The sequence below is a fragment of the Amphibalanus amphitrite genome, unplaced genomic scaffold (assembly GCF_019059575.1).
Source record: "Amphibalanus amphitrite isolate SeventyFive unplaced genomic scaffold, NRLGWU_Aamphi_draft 000524F_arrow, whole genome shotgun sequence".
NCBI classification, from domain to species: Eukaryota; Metazoa; Arthropoda; class Thecostraca; order Balanomorpha; family Balanidae; genus Amphibalanus; species Amphibalanus amphitrite.
Window position 1 is genome coordinate 376,689 of NW_024882018.1, and position 9,860 is coordinate 386,548.

The following is a 9,860-nucleotide window of genomic DNA, read 5'->3' on the forward strand; positions in this document are numbered from 1 at the left end:
CCCAAGCAAAAATATGATTTTGGGACACTGATCCAAGGGGGGGGTCACATGGGTCATGGCCCCCCCCCTTGCGGCCCGGGGGCCCAAAGACTTGCCAGGGGCACCACCGGCCTATCAGGGGTATCACAGTCCTGACAGGGGCACCACAGGACCGCCAGGGGCACCACAGGCCTAGCAGGGACACCACGGGCCTGGTGCCCCTGGGCCCTGACAGGACTGTAACACCCCTGACAAGCCTGAAGTGTCCCCGGCAGGCACGTGGTGCTCTTGACAGGCCTGAGGCGCCCCTGCAAGGCCGGTGGTGCCCCTGGCAGGCCTGTGGTGCCCTTGCTAGGCCTCTGGTGCCCCTGACAGGCTTGTAATGCCCCTGGAAGGACTGTGGTGCCCCTGGGCCCTGACAAGCCTGAGGTGCCCCTGACAGGCCAGTGGTGCCCTTGCTAGGCCTGTGGTGCCCCTGGCAGGCCTCTGGTGCCCCTGACAGGCTTGCGGTGCCCTTGGAAGGACTGTGGTGTCTCTGGGCCCTGACAAGCCTGAGGTGCCCCTGACAGGCCCGTGGTGCCCTTGTTAGGCCTGTGGTGCCCCTCGCAGGCCTCTGGTGCCCTTGCTAGGCCGCTGGTGCCCCTGGCAGGCCCCTGGTGCCCTTACTAGGCCGCTGGTACCCCTGCGCCCGGAGAGGACTGGTGCCCCTGAAAAGTCTGAAGTGCCCCTCGGCAGGCTCGTGGTGCCCCTGACAGGCCCAAGGTGCCCCTGCGAGGCCGGTGGTGCCCCTGGCAGACCTCTGGTGCCCCTGGCAGGTCTGTGGTGCCCCTGGCAGGTCTGTGGCGCCCCTGGCAGACCTGTGTTGACTGGTTCCCCTGCTAGGTCGCTGGTGCCCCTCACAGACCTGTGGTGCCCCTGGGCCTTGACAAGCCTGAGATGCCTGGCTATGACAGGCTCGTGGTGCCCCTGATAGACCAGTGGTGCCCTTGCTAGGCCTGTAGTGCCCCTGGCAGGCCTCTGGTGCCCCTGCTACCCCTGCGCCCGGAGAGGACTATGGTGCCCCTGAAAAGCCTGAAGTGCCTCTCGACAGGCCCGTGGTGCCCCTGGGCCCTGACAGGCCCAAGTTACCCCTGCGAGGTCGGTGGTGCTCCTGGCAGGCCTCTGGTGCCCCTGGCAGGCCTGTGTTGACTGGTGCCCCTGCTAGGCCGCTGGTGCCCCTCACAGGCCTGCGGTGCCCCTGGAAGGACTGTGGTGCCCCTGCCCCTAGGGGTGCTCATGGGCCCAACAGGCCCGTTGTGCCCCTGACAGGCCTGTCGTGTATACTTGCTAGACCTGTGGTGCCCCTGCTTCCTGGCAGGCCTGTGGTGCCCCTGGCGGGCCTGTGGCGCCCCTACAAGGCCGTAGGTGCCCCTGACAGGTTTGTGGTGTCCCTGGAAGGACTTTGGTGCCCCTGATAAGCCTGAAGTGTCAAGGACAGACCCTTTAGACGCCAGGGTCAAGTTCGTCGGACTGACAACGATTTGCTTACCTGATAACGTTCCTGGTAAGTACTCACTACTCAGCGTCCACAACATATATACCTACACATAGCACATTCATATATACTTGCTTACAATTGGTAAATGTGGTTGTGGCTACTGGCTAAGAGTTAAGATACTGACTAAAAATAAAAAATAAAAAGAAAAAAACTGAAAATGGGGGCACCACCAAAATGAAGTGGACGAAATCCGTTGAGTTTTTAATTTTGGGTATAGGTAGGGGCACCACTTCGATTCATGACCCTCCCCTTGGAGTTTTCCTGGATCCGCCCCTGAAGCACGGTAGGCTAGACAGATTATATATTCAAGAGCACCTTATATGTAACATCACTTCCTCTAACGTCCTACCAGGGTACAGATCGGACCACAATATAGTATCAGTAAATATAGCGGAACCACAAAAGAAAAGAGGGCCAGGGCTCTGGAAGTTCAACGACTCGCTACTTGAGGATAAAAATTACGACGAGCTTGTTAGGAGATTGATAAATGACGTTGTCCTGCAATATGCAATACCGTTATATACTAATGAGTTTATGTCAGATCCTAAAAATTTTGACTCCATTCAACTAACAATCAGCGATTGCCTATTTTACGAAACGCTTCTGTTGATGATACGAGGAGAGACGGTACGTTTTTCTAAATGCAAAGCAAGACAGAGAAGAGATGATGAAAGCAGGATAGTAGTGGAAATAAACAAGCTTAATGATATATTCAATACCAGGAAAAGAGAGGAGGATTTAGAACGCCTGGAAGATGCCCAGCGACAATTAGAGGAAATCAGAAAGCCAATAATTCAAGGATTAATAACAAGATCAAGAGTTAACTGGTACGAAGACGGAGAAAAGTGCTCGAAATATTTTTTGTCCCTTGAGAAACGGAACGCTGAGCGAAATTCAATACGTTGTTTAAAATATCAAGATCGGTTAATAACAAACAAAAAAATAATGCAGCATTTTTCAGATAATTTACAATCGAAATATCTGAAAATGCTGATATTTCAAAACCAAGAGAGTACCTTTTGAACAGCATTACAAAAAAGCTAACTGACCGACAAAAGAATGTGTTGGATAAGCCCTTATCAATTCAAGAACTTCACTCGGCTTTACTTAGCATGAAAAAAGGCAAATCCCCTGGATCAAACGGTTTTACCTCCAGCTTCTTTAGACACTTCTGGGATGTAGTGGGTATTTTTTTATTTCGTGCAGTCAACGAGGGACTTCAAAATGGCACAACATTAATGACACACCGTGAGGGTATCGTCACACTATAGTCTGTTCCATTCCAAGTTTGCAGCCGAAGCGCCGCACTCATAACAGCACGTGAACAACGCTAGTGCAACTTTTTATGCAAATGCGCCAACGGATTGGAAAGCTGCGCATTTGAGACTTGATTTGACGCTCTTCAACAGTCACAATGTCGTCAATTTTGTCGGCTATTATATTATCAATTAATATGTACTTAATTGTTAATATGTAAATTTTGTATTTAATATTTATTCTTTTCAAAATGTTCTAAAATCAGTACGCACTTCAGGGCGGTGCGGTCACCAGATAGCAAACAAGTCGGACAGGCACACAGGCACACGATGTGCTCGTATTTTTCCGCAAGAAGTGGAGTATGGCCTTGAGTGGAGGCGACGGGCGTCTGAAAATTGGCCTAGGTGCAAAGTCCGCCTAGGTATTGCCGTCGCCTATGCGCCACCGGACCGGAGCAGCGGAGCAATCAGAAAAAAAAATATTGAGATGGTGATGACATCTCCAAGAGAGCTGATAACCCGAGGTCGGTCTGCGGACGGATTGCAAGAAAACAAAAGCGGATGAAATAAAAATATAAGCACTAAATATTGTCAGTGGTGTGCTGTTTATGGCAAAGTGTTCAAACGACCTGATCTATCATAGCCGTAAACGAAATAAAAATGTTTACGACAAGCAGAGGCTAGCACGTAATACGACTGGATTGGCAGATTTTAATGCTGCTCGACAGGATGATGCCTTGCGAGATCACTTTTTTGTTCAAATATACAGTTTCAATTTTGTTTTGCGTTTCAGGGTTAACACAAAATACGGAAAACGTTGGGCACACGTGTCTTCAAAATATTCTGGGGTAAGGCCCTGTAAATATCGCCGGGTATTTTCGCCGCAGGAACTCCGCAAAAGTCCTCCTTGATTTTTCATTGCTCCCCACGTGCGAATGGCGGGCAGCGCTTCGGCTGCAAACTTGGAATGGAACAGACTATAATCCCAAAGCAGGGTAAGCCTAGGGATTCGTTGAAGGGATGGAGGCCGATATCGTTGCTCAATGTCGATTTTAAGATAATATCATCAGCCATTTCAAACAGATTAAAAACAGTTATGGACGAGCTAATCTCTCCCACGCAAACTGCGTACATCCCAGGAAGATTTATTGGAGAAAATAGTCGACTTACATATGACGTAATAGAACACGTAAGGAGTACATCCTCGACGGGGATAATCATGGCAGTGGATTTCGAAGCCGCTTTCGACACTGTCTCATGGGAATTTTTAGAGAACGCCCTCAAATGTTACAACTTTGGGCCATATTGTTTACACATGATCAAATCATTGTATCTTAACTCAAACAATTTTTCACGTATCCTCTTGGATGGATGCCTCGGTGATAAAATCCGCATGGAAAGAGGTATCAGACAGGGAGACCCAGCTTCCGGATATTTATTTAACTTAGTAATGGAACCATTGACAAATCAAATACTGCAATCAAATGGCATTGAAGGTATTTCACTTTCTAATGAAATTGAAGTACGCCTATCGCAGTATGCTGACGACCTAATAATTTTTTCACAAGCGAAGTTAAATTCTGTTAGAGCCGTACTAGAAACACTTGACAATTTCAGCACGGTATCCGGTTTACGTGTTAATGTTGAAAAAACGAACTGTCTGGCGATAGGAAAATCATTTAGTACAGCATTCATTAATGACTTAGGCTTGAATGTAGTAAATGAACTGAAAATATTAGGAAAAATTTACAACAGTTTAAAAACGGATATTGTACAGAGAAACGTCTCACAAATATTACCTAAGATGGACAAAGAAATAGCACAGTGGAAACGCAGACACCTGACACTTATTGGTAGAATAACTATAATAAAATCATTGGTTCTCTCGAAAGTTGTGCACATACTGACTACTCTACCAAATCCTGATGCTGATACTATCAAACGCTTAAACAAAAGAATGTTCAAGTATATATGGAAAGACGGACCCGACAAAATTAAAAGATTACAATTAGTTCAAAATTATGATAGGGATGGACTAAAAATAGTAGACCTACAAGCATTTATTAAAAGCCTAAAAATAAGCTGGATTAAAAGGCTGTATTGGGCAAAACCTAATGTAATATGGGCTAACCAAGTAAAAGAATGTTTGCCCCCAATATGCGAATTGGTCTGCTACGGTAGCGAAAAAGTACAAGATTTATCAAAAAATAAAGTTAAGAATACATTTTGGAAAGACGTACTGAATGCATGGGCAGACTTCAATGCAATCCTTCGTTTAACACCCGCGCAGATATTGACCGATAAGATTTTGTTTTCGAGTCACACAAAATTTAAAAAGAGTATAGTTCGGGAATGGGACGCAAAGGGTTTGCGGTTCATTGCGGACTTATATTCCAAATGCACAGGCTTATTGCTGAACTGTGACGAAGTAAATCATATGTTTAACATTAAAATGACCTTCCTTTGTTACCAGTCATTAATAAGAAGCATTGCGCTGGAAACTGAGGAAAACACAATTAAAGAAGTATCTTATCCGATCATGCCTTACCAAATCGCTATTTTAGGTACAGAAACTATCATTTCACGTCTTGCTTACACCGAATTTATCAATGCTTTGAACAAAAGATCATCCGATAATTCAGGTGAGACTCCAATAGAACGTAAATGGCGAAGGGATGTAGGTTGCATGGATAAGGGTACCTTATGGGATATTCGTAGTTCGACCTCAAACACATACATACAAGCCTTCCATTATCGCATAGTTACTCGTACAATAGCAACCAATACATTTTTGTTTCGAATAGGAAGATCAGAAACTCCTTTATGTACTTTCTGCAAGTTACCCAATGAAACCTTACTTCATATTTTGTGGGAATGCAATATAGTACAAACCTTTATAAGGCAAGTAATGACATATTTCAAGGATTCATATAATACAACAATTCATTATAACATTAGGAGTTGGGTTTTCCCCCGTACAGCAGATTTAAGTGATATCAACATATTAGTGATAACCTTAATGAAACTAGTAATTTTCAAGTCCAAATATAAGGGTAGAAGACCTTGCTTACGATATTTTCACTCCCTACTGAAAATAGAAGCCGAAAAAGAAGAGAGAAGCGCAGCGAGAAAAAATGTTAGTAACATCTTTTCACAAAAATGGAAAAACATTTCAAAAATATTAATGAGCAGCACTAATTTGGCCTTTTCGTGACACAGAGTAACGATGCCCGGGTCATCACATCTCATTCCTTCACCATCTGCTACCTGTCCTATTATCCCACGCTTGCCGGGTGTTCGCTGTCGGTGGGGATTTCTGGTTGGGCCCCGGCGGCGGCCCGGCGCCGCGCCGCCGCGCCGCCGCTGGTGTTTCCGTCGGCTCGACCTCTCCCGCTGCGGTGCGCCCTGCGCGCCGCTGCCCTCACGTCTCCGCCGCTCTGTCCCGCCCGCGGCTGCTTAGGCCCGGGCCGGGATGTGTCGGTGGAACTACCGGATTGCTAACTAGCCGATACCTTGGGATTGTGGGAGGATGGTATAGGCATTGATGGAAGTACGCGATGTGCAATTTTCGCTACCAATGTGTCACCTACCGTCCACGATCGTTTCGTGTCCGGTGAGATAAAATGTAGCGTCAAGTGTCACCATGATTATGCCATGTTATAATATGCTGATGAATAAAGTTATGTTAAAAAAAAAATAACGCTGCGTCAGATTCGGATACTAGTTCAAGGCTTGGTAAAAATGCGAGCCCCATGGTCACCCCTGGTGGCCAGTCTGGTAACCATTACTACCTACCCTTACTACGTCGAAAACTAGGGGGGAAACTACAACACGGACGAAGTGGTGATAACTACCCCAAAAACCAGCCCCAAAGGCTGGTAAATAGGCTAGTCACATGCATTTACTAGGGGAGGCTGGTAAACCCCTAGTGACTTTTTCTCTCAGTTTAGCTTATTTTGGACGAATTCTGTTCAAAACCCTCTCAAACATCGGTTCATAGGTAAATGACACACTGAATCGGAAAAATGCACCTGTGATTCCTCAGTGTGCCCCTGAGGTCATCTCAGGTCACGAACGGTTACCAGCAGTTTTTGGGCTATAACTTTTGATAAGGACGTGCTAGAGCGACGAAAACACGTCAGATGTATTCAGCTCGACGATACAGATCCACTGATATGCAACATGACCCTTTTCGGTCAGGTCATGACCTTGACCTGAGGTCAAATTTTCAAAATGACCTCTCAAGGTCAACAAATAGCTCTTTCGACGCGTCTCGACGAGAGGAACACGATGCTGCCAAATGTAATGTCGTGGTACTCTTGTGTCAAAAGTTATTGCCGAAAACAGTTTTCGTGAAAACTGCTATTTTTACGGTTTTTGCCCTCTGGAGGCTAAACCGTTGACCTGAGGTCAAATCTAAGAACAGTACCCGGAAAGGTCTGTAAAAGGGCTATCGAATGCGCTTTTCTGCGGCGCTGCAACTCTATTGGTTTCCGAGTTATAGTTCGTTTTTTTTTTTCAAAAGGACGCTGGCTCAAAGTTCATTATCGAAGCTCTCACGTGAGTTTTGGCAACTTCAGCGTCTGGCTAAGAATTTCTTGCCGAAAAAAAATGATCAATTTCAAATTGTGTTCAGTAAATACATGGAAATTGTGACTTCAAAAATGAGCATACTATGATTACGTCACTGGTGGCAGCTGGCACCCAATGTCCGTACGAAAACATTCATTGCCAACGAATTTTGGGAAAACTTCGTTTGTTGCTCTTACCGAGTCCCGAATCGAGTAAGCGATTCTTTCCATGATAGTTTTGCATTGCATTGCAAAGCAATGCAAAACTAGAGGAAATGACGTCACCACTGTTCTCATGCCTAGTTCCAAAACGCAGGCATGGAATTTATCGGGAATAATTTACATGTATATTGATAGAGACAAGTAGAAAAACACGGAACAAATAGTGCATAGACGCGTTTCGATTATTAAACCTTCATCAGCATGACATAATCACAGAGAAAACACAGTCGTTTGTGTGCTATATCTTGTTTTCTCCGTGATTATGTCATGCTGATGAAGGTTTAATAATCGAAACGCGTCTATGTGTAGACTGTGGTTGAGCCTTAGGTCCGAAAGCCGATATCCAAATCACATGTTTGCTATATTAGGCAAAACAAACCAAAACAGGCACAAGTCCGGCCGGCCCCTGCTCTGCCGTCTCTCTCCTCTGAGCGTCTGGTCAGCTGTCGCGGCCCAAGCGGGAAGCGGGGCGGCGTTGCCCTAGCAACAGTTGCTAGGAGACGGCCGACGGCCTCCTCCCGCGGACGGATGCGGGCGGCGAAACTCAGCCGTCTATATCCGACGCACCATAAAAAAATGACACACTGGTACGCAAAACAAGACACGAAAGCGAGCGCTCACCTAATTAAACACAGCACATCACGGAAGCGCACGTCCCTGGTCCCACGCATAAGACACCACGTTCACTGGTACTCCCGCACTTCACTGTCCAGTGCACCGGGGCAACCATCCGATATGTCAGTCTCACTGCGGCGCCTGTCCTGGGCGTGCAGATCAGACGGCGGCAGGCGCGCCCGGAACGCCAGTCCCCGGCGAAGAGCGGTGACGGCATGGCGAGCCGCGTCGGTCCTTGCTGGCGGCCACACAATCCGCAGGCCAGGCCATGGCTCGCGGAGCCACAACTGAACAGTAGCCGGAGCGACGTGATATCCGGAACATCACTACAGTAGTAACTCTCAACGGCGCACACTTATTCGGGTACAATAGAACACAACGGTGAACACAACACCCACCACAAGGCGTGTCGATACCCTACTACAACAGAAACAGAGGTTTGCCTGGTGCAGGTGCTCTTTATCAAATTATTTCCTCTAACCGGCCTGAGAGGACAGGGCAGTGGTGGCTAACGGAAGAAGGATAAGTGCGTTCTCAGAAGTCGCAAATCGGCAAGTCAATGGTGCTTTGCATTATCCCCGTTCACAGGGAACCAAGCGATGTCGTCGTGGCCACTCGGACAACACATGGGTGCTACACCAATACCAAACTCGACAACTTCCTTCTGTTTCTGCACAGTCCCAATAAGCCTTACAGCACACCAACTACGATTTCACAGACCAACTTACAACTCAGTCACAACACAGCACAATGACATATCTCACAATAAACAATCTCTTAATCTAGCACATCACCCGGGAACAAAACGATCGACAGGCTTGGGAATCCGGGAACTGTGGCGTGGCGCCGGCACCGGCGCTGAACCAGCGTTGCTGGCGGCCACCGGCTCTACGGCCTCGGTGACGTCTGCGACATCAATCGCCAACCCAGCAGCGACATCGGAAGGAGCCGCCACAGTGGAGTCATCACCTGCAACTGCAATGCCTGTCGACAAGTCATCAGTGACGTCCGTCACGCCAGCAGGCTCATCAGCGTCTGAAATGCCGAGAGGAGCCGGTGGGACATAATCATCTCCTGTGGGCCACACAGTCTGTGGGTGAGACAGACCAGCTGGCCCGGCGGCCAGCGGAGAACCTGCAGTCCTCCCATCTGGCTGGAGGGCGTCTGTGGAATCAATCGCCTCTCCGGCCGCCACGTTCGGGCTAGCAGTCTCTGAAAAGGTAAGGTCACTATCTGGGACCGGAATCACTGAGCCGTCGGGTCTGGGCTTCAACCTGTTATGATGCACAATAACCGATTTTCTGCCACCCAGCAAACGAGCTCTGTAATTCAAATCCGACAGCTTCGCGGTCACAATAGCTGCCTTCCACGGCCTGACGAACTTGTAGTATTCACCACGTGGTACTACAGCTTTGAACAAATAAACAGGGTCACCAACCTCGAACTGATGCTGTGTCAGCTTCTTCTCGTAAAGCCTCTTGTTGCGCTGATGTCTGCTGTTGGAAGACTGGATAGCGATGTCTTGGGTCAGTTTCAACCGTTGCGTGAGCTTCTCCAGGTACTCTGACACAGTGGCTGTTTTGGCCTTCGTTGACGGCACCTGAAACTGAAGAGTGGCAGGCATCGTTGGGTTCCTGCCGAACAGCATGAAATACGGTGAGTAACCAATTGACGAATGCA